This window comes from Pristiophorus japonicus, chromosome 4 (genome assembly GCF_044704955.1).
Source record: "Pristiophorus japonicus isolate sPriJap1 chromosome 4, sPriJap1.hap1, whole genome shotgun sequence".
Lineage (NCBI taxonomy): Eukaryota > Metazoa > Chordata > Chondrichthyes > Pristiophoridae > Pristiophorus > Pristiophorus japonicus.
In genome coordinates, this window is record NC_091980.1 from 11513135 (window position 1) to 11528772 (window position 15638).

Genomic DNA, 15638 nt, shown 5'->3' on the forward strand with positions numbered 1-15638 from the left:
AAATGCAAAATGCATCAAGAATGTTATCAGTCGACTAACAAATCGCAAAGTTAGGTAGCATAATTGTTCTATTGGCAGACTGGCATATTTGCAGTCACATAATAACAGGTTAAATCGCATTATTGTATTCTCGATAAACGTCAGATATCCTGTGCCTTTAACAAGGTGAACTGTTTTTTATGTTCAGGTTGAGAAGTTCATAATAGTCTGTTCCTACATATTGTAGCAGACACTAAAACCGTCGCTTAGATCCAGGGAGTTATTTTGGCTGCATCTGTATTTTAATTATTTCGAAGACCCAAGGAAACCGACCTCGATAAAATAGTGTTATTTGATTCTTAATTTTTGAAACCTATCACCGCAATGAACTGATGTTGGTGTCCTTGCACCTTGTCCTTGATTTGCGATAATTACCATGGGAATTATGAATTTGTTACTGAAAGTTATGAAGAGAAATTGTGTGTATTTATGAGACAAATTTCTGATTATGTGCTTTAGAAACGAGTAAGTTTGTTGATTCAATCTGAAGTACCGTCATCAAGCAGGAAACTCGAGCGCAGATTGTTCCAATCGCCTTCAATAATACGAGCAGCTGCATAGGATGCGTTTAAATAAATAGGTATAAGTGAAGTAGAATTATGACAGTAATGTTTGAGATAATTAATGTGTCTATTCGGTTTCATGTTCAACATTCAGGCTGTTGGCTAAGATTGCATACTCCACTTAGTGTTAAATCAACTTTGGAAACATGGTGGGCTTTAGGAGATAGCTCTTTGAGTTATTGAGTGAAATATTGATCAACTGCAGATAGTTCCCATGTACATTTAGATGTAAACAATTTCTCTAAAAACCCATTCAAAATCTCATATAATTTAATGATCAAATGAAATCACATTATCTGAGGCATTCAACACATACAGGTACAATGTGGAACACATCTGAGAGATCATTGGTGATATTCAGTGGCCCATTGAATATTACACAGAAGCTTGGAGTTCTGTTACATATATTAGCAACCTGATCTGGCGAATCAGCAAGGTGAAGAACAACACCTTGCATTTTAGGCGTTTTAACACAATGAAGCCCGAAGGCATAATCAGAACTAAATGGTTGCTGTGCCTGATAGGTCCTTACAGTATAAATGCACACGAGGCCTATGCTTGAGAGAAGGTCAGTCTGTGACCTGTCCTTTATTCCTCAGCACTCAAGTCATGAAGGTGGGTGGAGCTTCCCCTTTTGTACCTGAAGGTCCAGGTTAGGAGTGTCTCCCACCTAGTGATCATTGTTCTCACAGTGTACAAATTAGGTCAGATTATACATGGGTTACAATGCTGGTTGAATACATGACATCATCTCCCCCCAAAGTCTTAATGGGATCACAGATTACGTCTCTCTGGTGGTTTACGCTCTCTTGTAGAGCGCCTGAGTTGGGGCTCTGGTTGTTGGGCGCTGGCCTGAGTGTCTGCTGTTTGCGGTGCCTCAGGCCTATCCAGACTGCCCACAGTGATTGGGCTCTCCTCCCTTTGGTTCCGGTGTCCGGTCACCTGTGGTGGAGTGAACTCTACATCGTGTTCTTCCTCTGCTTCTTCTATGGGGTTGCTGAACCTCCTTTTTGTTTGATCTATGTGTTTGCAGCAGATTTGTCCATTGATAAGTTTAACTACCAGAATCCTATTTCCCTCTTTGGCAATCACAGTGCCTGTGAGCCATTTTGGCCCTGCAGCATAATTGAGGACAAAAACAGCATAATTTACATCAATACATCGCGCCCTCGCGTTTCTGTCATGGTAGTCATATTGTGGCTGGAGCCTGCTCTCGACAATTTCTTTCATAGTGGGGTGTATAAGGGATAACCGTGTTTTGAGTGTCCTTTTCATTAGCAGCTCTGCGGGTGGAACCCTTGCGAGTGAGTGTGGTCTGGATCTATAGGCCAACAGGAGGCGTGATAAGCATCTTTGTCGGGAACCCCCTTGGATTCTGAGCATCCCCTGTTTGATTATCTGCACTGCTCGTTCTGCCTGGCCATATGAGGTCAGCTTGAATGGTGCCGTTCTGACATGGTTAATTCCATTGCCTGCCATGAAGTCCTGAAATTCAGTGCTTGTGAAGCACGGGCCATTGTCGCTGACCAAGACGTCCGGTAGACCGTGGGCGGCGAACATTGCCCATAGACTTTCTACCGTGGCAGAGGATGTGCTTGAATTTAAAATGTCACACTTGATCCATTTGGAGTCGGCGTCTACTACAACCAAAAACATTTTTCCCATGAAAGGACCTGCATAGTCCACATGGATGCGTGACCAAGGCTTGGCGGTCCATGACCAGGGGCTAAGGGTGGCTTCCCTGGGTGCATTGCCCAGCTGGGCACACGTGTTGCACCGGCGAACACAAAGTTCCAGATCTGCATTTATCCCTGGCCACCAAACGGGTGACCTGGCAATTGCCTTCATCATGACAATGCCCGGGTGCTCATTGTGCAGTTCTCTGATGAACACCTCTCTGCCCATCTAGGGCATGACTACGCGGTTTCCCCACAGTAGGCAATTGGCCTGAATCGAGAGTTTATCCCTGCGCCTGTGAAATGGTTTAAATTCCTCAGGGCATGCCCTGTACATAGCTGCCCAGTCCCCATTCAGGACACATTCTTTGACTAGAGACAATAGCGAGTCTCTATTTGTCCAGACTTTAGTCTGACGGGCTGTCACGGGTGAGCCTTCGCTTCCGAAAGCTTCAACAGCCATGACCATCTCAGCAACATGCTTGGTAGCCCCTTCAGTGGTTGCTCGTGGGAACCTGCTGAGTGCATCGGCACAGTTTTCATTGCCTGGTCTGTGCCGAATTGTATCGTCATAGGCGGCTAATGTAAGTGCCCACCTCTGTATGCGGGCCGATGCGTTTGCATTTATGGCCTTATTGTCGGCCAAAAGGGACGTTAGGGGTTTGTGATCTGTCTCCAGCTCAAATTTCCTGCCAAACAGGTACTGATGCATTTTCTTTACCGCATATACACATGCGAGCAACTCCTTTTCTACCATCCTGTAACCCCTTTCTGCCTGGGACAGACTCCTGGAGGCATAAGCTACTGGCTGTAACTGACCCTTGACATTAACATGCTGCAACACACACCCGACACCATAGGATGACACATCGCATGTTAACACAAGTTTCTTACACGAGTCGTATAGTGTTAACAGAGTGTTGGAACATAACAAATTGCGTGCTCTATTAAAAGCACTTTCCTGGCTGTCCCCCCAGACCCATTCACGACCTTTGCACAGGAGCACGTGTAGCGGCTCTAGCAGCGTGCTCAATTTGGGAATAAAGTTACCAAAATATTTCAGGAGCCCCAGGAACGAATGCAGCTATGTCGTGTTACGGGGTCTGGGTGCTCTCTCAATCGCTTCCGTCTTGGACGCAGTAGAGCTGATCCCCAGGAACTCTACCTCTGGAGCTAGGAAGACGTACTTCGCCTTTTTCAGTCGCAGCCCTACCCGGTCCAGTCTCCGTAGCACCTCCTCCTGGTTGTGGAGATGTTCTTCAGTATCGTAACCCATGATGAGGATGTCATCCTGAAAAACCACCATCCTTGCAATCGACTTGAGGAGGCTTTCCATATTTCGTTGGAAGATCGCGGCGGCCGAGCGAATCACGAATGGACATCTGTTGTACTCAAACAGCCCCTTGTGTGTCGTGATGGCGGTCAGTTTCTTCGACTCACTTGCCAGCTCCTGGGTCATGTAAGCTGAGGTCAGGTCCAATTTTGAAAAAAGTTTGCCACCGGATAGCATTGCAAAGAGGTCCTCCACTCTCGGTAGCGGGTACTGGTCTTGGAGTGAGACCCGATTGAAGGTGGCCTTGTAATCACCACATATCCTGACCAACCCATCCGCCTTGAGCACCAGCACGATCGGGCTCGCCCAGTCACTGAATTTGACTGGCGAGATGATGCCTTCCCTCAGCAGGCGGTCCAATTCGCCTTCTATCTTTTCCCACTTCATGTACGGCACCGCTCTGGCCTTGTGGTGAACTGGTCTGGCTTCCAGGTTTCTGTGAATCACTATTTTGGCCCCCATGAAAGTGCCGATGCCGGGTTGAAATCATGAGCCAAATGTGTCCAGGATCTGTGAGCATGATACTCGCTCCACAGAGGAAATTGCATTGACATCACCCCATTTCCAGTTCATGACAGCAAGCCAATTACTCCCCAGGACCGTCCCCTGGGACAATTCAGAGTGGCAACCTGTTCTCCGAATCTTTGTGGGTCACGACTACAGTGGCACTGCCTAGCACCGGAATGATCTGCTTTGTGTAAGTCTGTAGCTGTGCGTCAATCGGCGATAATTTTGGCCTCCTGGCCTTGGACGGCCACAACTTTTCGAACTGTTTGATACCCATCAGGGAATGGCTGGCCCCCGTGTCTAGCTCCATTGATACTGGGATGCCATTGAGGAGCACTTTCATCATTATCGGTGGCGTCCTGTTGCATGAACTGTGTACGTGCTCCACATGAACTCGCTGAATTTCAGCTTCCAGCGATTTCCCCCAGCGTTCATTTCTGCAATATCTGTAGGTATTTTGTTCATCTCTGCAAACTCCGGCTGAGTGTGTGCCTCCACGCCTCCAACATGAGCTGTTGTTGGAAACAAAAGGTCCCTTGCCAGTCGATCGTCCCTGACTGCCCCTGTGTCTGTCCTTGAAGGGACCATTAACAGGTGTTGATGGCCCCATTACTGGCTGCATTGTCTCATGCGATGGTGTGTATTGCCGTTCAACTTGCCATTGTCTCTGTCGAACTCCCGCTCTGGGTTTGACTACATGTTGGGGCATGCCCGATTGCCCTTGTCTGCCTGGAGAACTGTGTGCTGCTTTAACAATGTTGAATCTCTGTCCCAACCATTCCTTAAGACAGTACTTCTCGTCTGTTCTTCTAGTGCCCATGCTCGCATGGTTTAAATCCCAGTTTCTCGTCGCGATTGATAGGTCCTTACTATACAGTATAAATGCACACGAGGCCCATGCTTGAGAGAAGGTCAGTCTGTGACCTGTCCTTTATTCCTTAGCACTGAAGTCATGAAGGTGTGTGGAGCTTCCCCTTTTGTACCTGAAGGTCCAGGTTAGGCGTGTCTCTCACCTAGTGGTCATTGTTCTCACAGTGTACAAATTAGATCAGATTATACATGGGTTACAATGCTGGTTGAATAAATGACAGCGCCAAACAAGACTCATAAGATCGTAGATTCTGGGACATGGATTAGAAAGAGTAACCAAATGCTTGGTCAAAAAAGTGGGTTTTAAAGAGGATCTCAGAGGACCAGAGGTAGAGGGATAGAGTGAAAAGGTTTCGAAATGTTGGACCGAGGTGGCTGAAGGCACAGCCGCCAAGGGTGGTGGGTGTGGGGAAAAGAAGGTCTGCAATTGAGGCCAGAATCATAAGAGCGCAGATTCTGGAAGCAAAATGTTATTTTTCAAGAATGCTGCAGAAATTGCCCGGAGAAAGGCCATGAAGACATTTGAAGATAAAGAAGAAAATATGAAACTTGAGGCATCGTGGGCCAGAAAACAATGCAGATCATCGCGAATGGCGCCATGGTGAGAGGGACTTGGAATAGAATATGGGCAGCAAACTTTTAAGTGAGCTGAAAAATATGGGGGTTGGAGGAAGTATATTGGAATAGTTGAACCGGGAGGTGATAAAACATGAGAGTTTCAGCAATAGATGGGATAAGTTAGGGGCAGCAGTGAATGAAATTAGACACATGAGCAGCGGGTTATAAAAGCAATTAGATCGGAGCAGCGCGATAGGACATGTGAGCAGCGAGAAAAAAAATAATTCCGTCGTCACAGGAAAGTAGGTAAGTATTTGGTTGGTGAGTATTTCTCTGTGCTTTTCTAAACTTGGGTGTTGGTTTAAATTAAGAACTGTGGTACAGATTGAAACTGTACATAGATAATTTTATATTTCAAAACCTGAAAACGTAATTAGTTAATTTAAATATATTTGAGATGACAGGGCAGTGGATGCGTTGCAGCTGGAGCGTGTGAGAATTGGTGGAAACCAGTGTGATGCACGGCGACCACATCTGCTATAAGTGTTGGTGCTCGAGGAACTTCGGCTCAAAGTAGATGAGCTGGAGTCCGAGCTTCAGTCGCTGCATTATATTAGGGAGGGGGAAAGCAAGTTGGAAGCTGTGTCCCAGGAGGCAGTCACAACGCTTAGGTTGAATAATTCAAATTTGTTCCGTGGTCAGGGACATGAGGATGTGCCTATGAGTGAGGCTGGTATGGGGATCTAGAAGGTAGCACTGGAGGACCTCAGTACTTGCAATTGTCTAACAGGTACGAGGGTCTACTCCCTGTGTGAATGAGAGCACGGACAGCAGGAAGGATGAGCAAACTGACCACAGCACTATTGTACAGGGAGACAGTCAAGTTGGCAAAGTAAAAATGAATGTAACAGAGGTAGGAACAGTGTAGTGAGGGAGATAGATACTGTTATCTGCCAACAAGAGCGTGAGTCCCGAAGGCTGTGTTGCCTGCACGGTAGCAGGGTTAAGGGCATCTCCTCTGGGGTGGAGACGAACTTGGATAGGAAGAGGAAAGGCCCAGTTGTCGTGCTATATGTTGGTACCAACTACATAAGTAGGACAAAGAAAGAAGTTCTGCTGAGTGACAAGCAGCAGCAGGGGACTAAAGTAAAAAGCAGAACCACAAAGATAATAATCTCTGGATTACTACCTTGAGCCACGAGAAAATTGGCATAGGGTAAATAAAATCAGAGACATGAATGCGTGGTTCAAATATTGGTGTTGGAGAAATTGGGTTCAATTAATGGGGCATTGGCACCAGTGTTTCAGAAAGACGGAGCTGTTACATTGGGACAGGCTTCACTTGAACCATGTCAGGACCAGTGTCCTGGCTAATAGAATAACTAGGGCTATAGATAGGGCTTTAATCTGAATGTTGGGGTGGGGGGTCGTTCAGGTGAGAAAAGGATTAAAAGATGAGAGAGAAAGAAGAAGGCAATAGTGCATGGTAGCGATTCGGGTAATGATAACCACAGTGTGACTGGTAGGGACAGAGTTTATAAATATAAGAGTGCTCCAGAAAGTAAAGTCAGAGTAGGGGAAATTGCTAAAATTACAAAATTAAAAGCTCTTTTTCTGAATGTGCACAGCATTTGTAACAAGATGGATGAGTTGACCACACAAAGAGAAATACATGGGTATGATCTGAAAACCATCAAAAAGATGTGGATGCAAGCGACAGTTGGTGAGAGGGGAGCGACCTATCAAAAGCCCAGCAGGAGATCGAGAGCCAGCGGCAGTTGGTGAGAGGGGAGCGACCTATCAAAAGCCCAGCGGGAGATCGAGAGCCAGCGGCAGTTGGTGAGAGGGGAGCGACCTATAAAGGTGTACCGGTGCAGCTACAGCGGGAGAGAAAGCAAAATAGAAGTAGAAGGGAATCAAAAAGTGACGTCACAGCCAATGGGGTAAGTGATTGGCTGGTGATTGGTGAGTAGCTTTTCTTTTTATTTTTTATATCAGTAAGTGAACTTTAGCATTGTTACTACCAATTTAAGTGTATCTAAGGGTTAAGACATGGCAGGAGAGCTCGGTCACGTGATCTGCTCCTCCTGTACCATGTGGGAACTCGGGGACACTTCCGGTGTCCCTGGGCGCTACGTGTGTGGGAAGTGTATCCGCCTCGAGCTCTTGATGGTCCGCGTTGCGGAATTGGAGCTGAGGGTGGATTCACTCTGGAGCATCCACGATGCTGAGAATGACGTGAGTATCACGTGTAGTGAGTTGGTCTTACCGCAGGAGAAGGGTCCACAGCCAGATAGGGAATGGAAGACCAGCAGGAATAGTAGTGCAAGAAAGATAGCGCAGGGGTCCCCTGTGGTCATCCCCCTGCAAAACAGATACACTGCTTTGAGTACTGTTGGGGGGGGGGTGACACATCAGGGGAGGGCAGCAGCAGCCAAGTTCATGGCACTGTGGCTGGCTCTGCTGCACAGAAGGGCAGGAAAAAGATTGGGAGCGCGATAGTGATAGGGGATTCGATGGTGAGGGGAATAGATAGGCGTTTCTGCGGCCGCAACCGAGACTCCAGGATGGTATGTTGCCTCCCTGGTGCAAGGGTCAAGGATGTCTCGGAGCGGGTGCAGGACATTCTGAAATTGGGGGGAGAACAGCCAGTTGTCGTGGTGCACATTGGTACCAACGACATAGGTAAAAAAAGGGATGAGGTCCTACGAAAAGAATTTAAGGAGATAGGAGCTAAATTAAAAAGTAGGACCTCAAAAGTAGTAATCTCGGGATTGCTACCAGTACCACGTGCTAGTCTGAGTAGGAATTGCAGGATAGCGCAGATGAATACGTGGCTTGAGCAGTGGTGCAGCAGGGAGGGATTCAAATTCCTGGGGCATTGGAACCGATTCTGGGGGAGGTGGGTCCAGTACAAACCGGACGGTCTGCACCTGGCCAGGACCGGAACCAATGTCCTAGGGGGAGTGTTTGCTAGTGCTGTTGGGGAGGAGTTAAACTAATATTGCAGGGGGATGGGAACCTTTGCAGGGAGACAGAGGGAGACAAAAATGAGGCAAAAGCAAAAGACAGAAAGGAGATGAGGAAAAGTGGAGGGCAGAGAAACCCAAGGCAAAGAACAAAAAGGGCCACTGTACAGCAAAATTCTAAAAGGACCAAGGGTGTTAAAAAAGCAAGCCTGAAGGCTTTGTGTCTTAATGCAAGGAGTATCCGCAATTAGGTGGATGAATTAAATGTGCAAATAGATGTTAACAAATATGATGTGATTGGGAATACGGAGACGTGGCTCCTGGATGATCAGGGCTGGGAACTCAACATCCAGGGGTATTCAAAATTCAGGAAGGATAGAAAAAAAGGAAAAGGAGGTGGGGTAGCATTGCTGTTAAAGAGAAGATTAATGCAATAGTTAGGAAAGACATGAGCTTGGATGATGTGGAATCTATATGGGTAGAGCTGCAGAACACTAAAGGGCAAAAAACGTTAGTGGGAGTTGTGTACAGACCTCCAAACAGTAGTAGTGATGTTGGGGAGGGCATCAAACAGGAAATTAGGGGTGCATGCAATAACGGTGCAGCAGTTATAATGGGTGACTTTAATATGCACATAGATTGGGTTAACCAAACTGGAAGCAATACGATGGAGGAGGATTTCCTGGAGTGCATAAGGGATGGTTTTCTAGACCAATATGTCGAGGAAACAACTAGGGGGGAGGCCATCTTAGACTGGGTGTTGTGTAATGAGAGAGGATTAATTAACAATCTCATTGTGCGAGGCCCCTTGGGGAAGAGTGACCATAATATGGTGGATTCTGCATTAGTATGGAGAATGAAACAGTTAATTCAGAGACCATGGTCCAGAACTTAAAGAAGGGTAACTTTGAAGGTATGAGGCGTGAATTGGCTAAGATAGATTGGCGAATGATACTTAAGGGGTTGACTGTGGATGGGCAATGGCAGACATTTAGAGACCACATGGATGAATTACAACAATTGTACATTCCTGTCTGGCGTAAAAATAAAAAAGAGAAGGTGGCTCAACCGTGGCTATCTAGGGAAATCAGGGATAGTATTAAAGCCAAGGAAGTGGCATACAAATTGGCCAGAAATAGCAGCGAACCTGGGGACTGGGAGAAATTTAGAACTCAGCAGAGGAGGACAAAGGGTTTGATAAGGGCAGGGAAAATGGAGTACGAGAAGAAGCTTGCAGGGAACAGTAAGGCGGATTGCAAAAGTTTCTATAGGTATGTAAAGAGAAAAACGTTAGTAAAGACAAACGTAGGTCCCCTGCAGTCAGAATCAGGGTAAGTCATAACGGGGAACAAAGAAATGGCAGCCCAATTGAACAAGTACTTTGGTTCAGTATTCACTAAGGAGGACACAAACAACCTGCCGGTTTAAAAGGGGTCAGAGGATCTAGTAAAGAGGAGGAACTGAGGGAAATCTTTATTAGTCGGGAAATTGTGTTGGGGAAATTGATGGGATTGAAGGCCGATAAATCCCCAGGGCCTGATGGACTGCATCCCAGAGTACTTAAAGAGGTGGCCTTGGAAATAGCGGACGCATTGACAGTCATTTTCCAACATTGCATTGACTCTGGATCAGTTCCTATCGAGTGGAGGGTAGCCAATGTAACCCCACTTTTTAAAAAAAGGAGGGAGAGAGAAAGCAGGGAATTATAGACCGGTCAGCCTGACCTCAGTAGTGGGTAAAATGATGAAATCAATTATTAAGGATGTCATAGCAGCGCATTTGGAAAATGGTGGCATGATAGGTCCCAGTCAGCATGGATTTGTGAAAGGGAGATCATACTTGACAAATCTTCTGGAATTTTTTGAGGATGTTTCCAGTAAAGTGGACAAAGGAGAACCAGTTGATGTGTTATATTTGGACTTTCAGAAGGCTTTCGACAAGGTCCCACACAGGAGATTAATGTGCAAAGTTAAAGCACATGGGATTGGGGGTACTGTGCTGACGTGGATTGAGAACTGGTTGTCAGACAGGAAGCAAAGAGTAGGAGTAAATGGGTACTTTTCAGAATGGCAGGCAGTGACTAGTGGGGTACCGCAAGGTTCTGTGCTGGGGCCCCAGCTGTTTACATTGTACATTAATGATTTAGACGAGGGGATTAAATGTAGTATCTCCAAATTTGCGGATGACACTAAGTTGGGTGGCAGTGTGAGCTGCGAGGAGGATGCTATGAGGCTGCAGAGTGACTTGGATAGGTTAGGTGAGTGGGCAAATGCGTGGCAGATGAAGTATAATGTGGATAAATGTGAGGTTATCCACTTTGGTCGTAAAAACAGAGAGACAGACTATTATTTGAATGGTGACAGATTCGGAAGGGGGAAGGTGCAGCAAGACCTGGGTGTCATGGTACATCAGTCATTGAAGGTTGGCATGCAGGTACAGCAGGCGGTTAAGAAAGCAAATGGCATGTTGGCCTTCATAGCGAGGGGATTTGAGTACAGGGGCAAGGAGGTGTTGCTACAGTTGTATAGGGCCTTGGTGAGGCCACACCTGGAGCATTGTGTACAGTTTTGGTCTCTAACTTGAGGAAGGACGTTCTTGCTATTGAGGGAGTGCAGCGAAGATTCACCAGACTGATTCCCGGGATGGTGGGACTGACCTATCAAGAAAGACTGGATCAACTGGTCTTGTATTCACTGGAGTTCAGAAGAGTGAGAGGGGACCTCATAGAAACGTTTAAAATTCTGATGGGTTTGGATAGGTTGGATGCAGGAAGCATGTTCCCAATGTTGGGGAAGTCCAGAACCAGTGTTCACAGTCTAAGGATAAGGGGTAAGCCATTTAGGACCGGGATGAGGAGAAACCTCTTCACCCAGAGAGTGGTTAACCTGTGGAATTCTCTACCACAGAAAGTAGCTGAGGCCAATTCACTAAATATATTCAAAAGGGAGTTAGGTGAAGTCCTTACTACTTGGGGGATCAAGGGGTATGGCGAGAAAGCAGGAAGGGGGTACTGAAGTTTCATGTTCAGCCATGAACTCATTGAATGGCGGTGCAGGCTAGAAGGGCTGAATGGCCTGCTCCTGCACCTATTTTCTATGTTTCTATGTTTCTATGTAACCAAGGCGGGTTATTGCATATTCGGCAGTACTGGACATTTCAGAAGGATAGGGAGAAATTAAATGGAGGTGGCTTATCTTGGTTAATAAAGGATGAGATCAGTGCAGTAGTGATAAATGACATTGGCTCAGAAGATCACTATTAGTTTGAATGGAGGTTAGAAATAAGCAGGGAAATAAGTCACTTCTCGATGTAGTCTATAGGCCTCCTAAGAATATCTACACTATAATACAGAGTACACGTCAAGAAATAATGGAATCACGTAAGAAAGGTACGGCAATAATCACGGGCGAAATTAATCTTCATATAGTTTGGACAAATCAAATTGGCAAAGGCAGCCTTTAAGATGCCTTGATAGAGTGTATTCGGAATGGTTTCTTAGAACAATCCGTAACGAGTGGGGTGCCGCAGAGATCGGTGCTGGGAACCCAACTGTTTACAATCTATATTAACGACTTGGAAGAGGGGACTGAGTGTAACGTAAATGAGTTTGCTGACTTTACAAATATGGGAAGAACGGTAATGTGTGAGGAGGACATAAAGAGGCTGCAGAAGGACATAGACAGGCTAAGTGAATGAGCAATAATTTGGTTGATGGAGTATAATGTTGGAAAATGTGAGGTCACGCTCTTTGGCACAAAAAAAATCAAAGATCAAGTTATTATTTAAATGGAGAAAGATGGCAGAGTGCTGCTGTATAGCGGGACCTGGGGGTACTTTTGCATGAAACACAAAAGGATCATATGCAGGTAAGGCAATTAATCAGGAAGGCCAATGGAATCTTGGCCATTATTGCAAAGACGATGGAGTATAAAAGCAGGGAAGTCTTGTTACAGCTGTACAGGGTATTGTTTGAGGCCACACCTGGAATACTGCGTGCAGTTTTGGTTTCCATATTTACGAAAGGATATACTTGCTGTTGAGGTAGTTCAGAGAAGGTTAACTAGGTTGATCCCGGGGATGAGTTAGTTCACTTATGAGGACAGTTTGAGTAGGTTGGGCCTCTACTCATCAGAATTCAGAAAAATGAGAGGTGATCATATGGGAATGTATACGATTATGAGGGGGTTGACAAGTGAATGCAGAGAGGATGTTTCCACTGGTCGAGGAGACTAGAACGAGAGGGCATGAACTTAGAATAAGGGGCCGCCCATTTAGAACTGAGATGAGGAGAAATTTCTTCTCTCAGAGGGTTGTGAATCTGTGGAATTTTCTGCCTCAGAGAGCTGTGCAAGCTGGGACATTAAATACATTTAAATCAGAAATAGACATTTTCTTAAACTATAATGGGATAAGGGGTTATGGGGAGCTGGCAGGGGAGTGAAGCTGAGTCCATGATCAGATCAGCCATTATCTTATTGAATGGTGGAGCAGGTTCGAGGGGCCCTATGGCCTACTCCATCTCCGATTTCTTATGTTGTTATGTTCCTATGCAACAATACGTTGTAGAACCAACCAGGAAGCAGGCTACTTTAGGTCTGTCAACGTGTAATGAGATAGGATTGATTAATGATCTCATAGTAAAGCAGCCTCTCGGGAAGAGTGATCATAGCATGTTACAATTTCAAACTTAGTTTGAAGGTGAGAAACGTGGGTGTCAAACTACTGTCCTGAACTTAAATAAAGGTATGAAGGCAGAGTTGGCTAAAATTGACTGACAAAATGGATTAATGTGTAAGACCGCAGGTAAGTAGTGGCAGATATTTAAGGAGAAATGTCATAACTCTCAGCCAAAATATATTCCAATGAGAAAGAAAGACTCTAGGAGAAGGATGAACCATCGCTGACCAATTAAGGAAGTTAAAATGGTATCAAATTGAAAACAAAGGTATGCAACGTTGCAAAGATTAATGGTAGGCCAAAGGATTGGGACACATTTAGAAGCCAACAAAGGAAGACTAGAAAAATAATGAAGAGAGAGATCATCAATTACGAGGGTAAACTAGCAAGAAATATAAACACAGGCAGTAGGAACATTTACAGGTATAGGTAGAAAATAGGTGCAGGAGTAGGTCATTCGGCCCTTCGACCCTGCACTGCCATTCAATAAGATCATGGCTGATCATTCCCTTATAACCATTTCCTGCTTTCTCTCCATAACCCTTGATCCCCTTAGCCATAAAGGCCATATCTAACTCCCTCTTGAATATATCCGATGAACTGGCATCAACAACTCTCTGCAGCAGGGAATTCCACAGGTTAACAACTCTCTGAGTGAAGAAGTTTCTCCTCATCTCAGTCCTAAATGGCCTACCCCTTATCCTAAGACTATGTCCATTGATTCTGGACTTCTACACAGCTCAGATTGCTGCTCCCTTCTCCCAGGGCACTAACCGTTCAACCAAAAACATGTCCTTCACAATTCTCATACAGAAAGGAAGAGAGTAGCTAAAGTAAATGTTGGTCCCTCAGAGGCTGAGACTGGGGCATTAATAATGGCAAAAGGGAAATGGCAGAGACTTTGAACAAATATTTTGTATCGGTCTGCATGGTAACAAAAAACTCTAAAAGCATTCCTATAATAATAGATAGTCAACAGACTATACAGAGGGGCGAACTTAAATCAATCACATTCACGAGAGAAAAAGAACTAGGAAAACTAATGGGAGTAACGTTGGACAGGTGCCCTGTACTGATGGCCTGCATCCTGGGCTCTTAAAAGTAGCGCCTGCACAGGTAGAGGATGCATTGATTGTAATCTACCAAAATTCCATGGATTCTGGAGAAGTCTCAGCAGTTTGGAAAGACGCGGATGTAACGTCCCTATTCCATAAAGATTGGAGATTGAAAGCAGGAAGCTATAGACCAGTTAGCCTAACATCTGTAACTGAGAAAATGCTGGACTCCATTATTAAGGAAGTAATGACATTTAGAATGCAATAATACAATGAAACGGAGTCAGCATGGTTTTATGAAAGTGAAATCATGTTTGACAAATTTGCTAGATTTCTTCCAGAATGTAACGAGCAGTTGGATCAAGGGGAACCAGTAAATGTAGTGTATTTGGATCCCCTGAAGGCATTATATAAGGTGCCACATAAAAGGTGACTGCACCAGATAAGAGCTCACAGGATTGGGGGTAATATTTTAGAGACATAGAAACATAGAAACATAGAAAATATGTGCAGGACTAGGCCATTCGGCCCTTCAAGACTGCACCTGCATTCAATATGATCATGGCTGATCATGCAACTTTAGTACCTCATTCCTGATTTATCTCCATACCCCTTGATCCCTTTAGCCATAAGGGCCAAATCTAACTCCCTTTTGAATATATCTAACGAACTGGACTCAACAACTTTCCATGGTAGAGAATTCCAGATGTTCACAATTCTCTGAGTGAAGACGTTTCTCCTCATCTCGGTCCTAAATGACTTGCCCCTTATCTTTAGACTGCGACCCCTGGTTCTGGACTTCCCCAACATCGGGAACATTCTTTCTGCATCTAACCTGTCCAATCCCTTCAGAATTTTACCAGTTTCTATGTGATCCCCTCTCATTCTTCTAAATTGCAGTGAATATAAGCCTAGTCGATTCAGTCCTTCTTCATATGTCAGTCCCGCCCTCCTGGGAATCAATCTGGTGAACCTTCACTGCACTCCTTCATAAGCAAGAAGGTCCTTCCCCAGGTTAGGAGACCAAACTGTTCACAATATTCAAGTTATGGCCACACCAAGGCTCTGTACAACTGCAGTAAGATCGTCCTGCTCCTATACTCAACTCCACTCGCGATGAAGGCCAACATGCCATTTGCCTTCTTCCCCACCTGCTGTAACTACATGCCAACGTTCAATGACTGATGTACATGACACCCAGGTCTCGTTGCAACTCCCTTTTCCTAATCTGTCACCATGCAGATAAGATTCTGCCTCCCTGTTTTTGCCACAAAAGTGGATAATCTCACATTTATCTACATTATACTACATCTGCCATGCATTTATCCACTCACCTAAACTGGTCCAAATCAACCTGCATTCTCTTAGCATCCTCGTCACAGCTCACACAG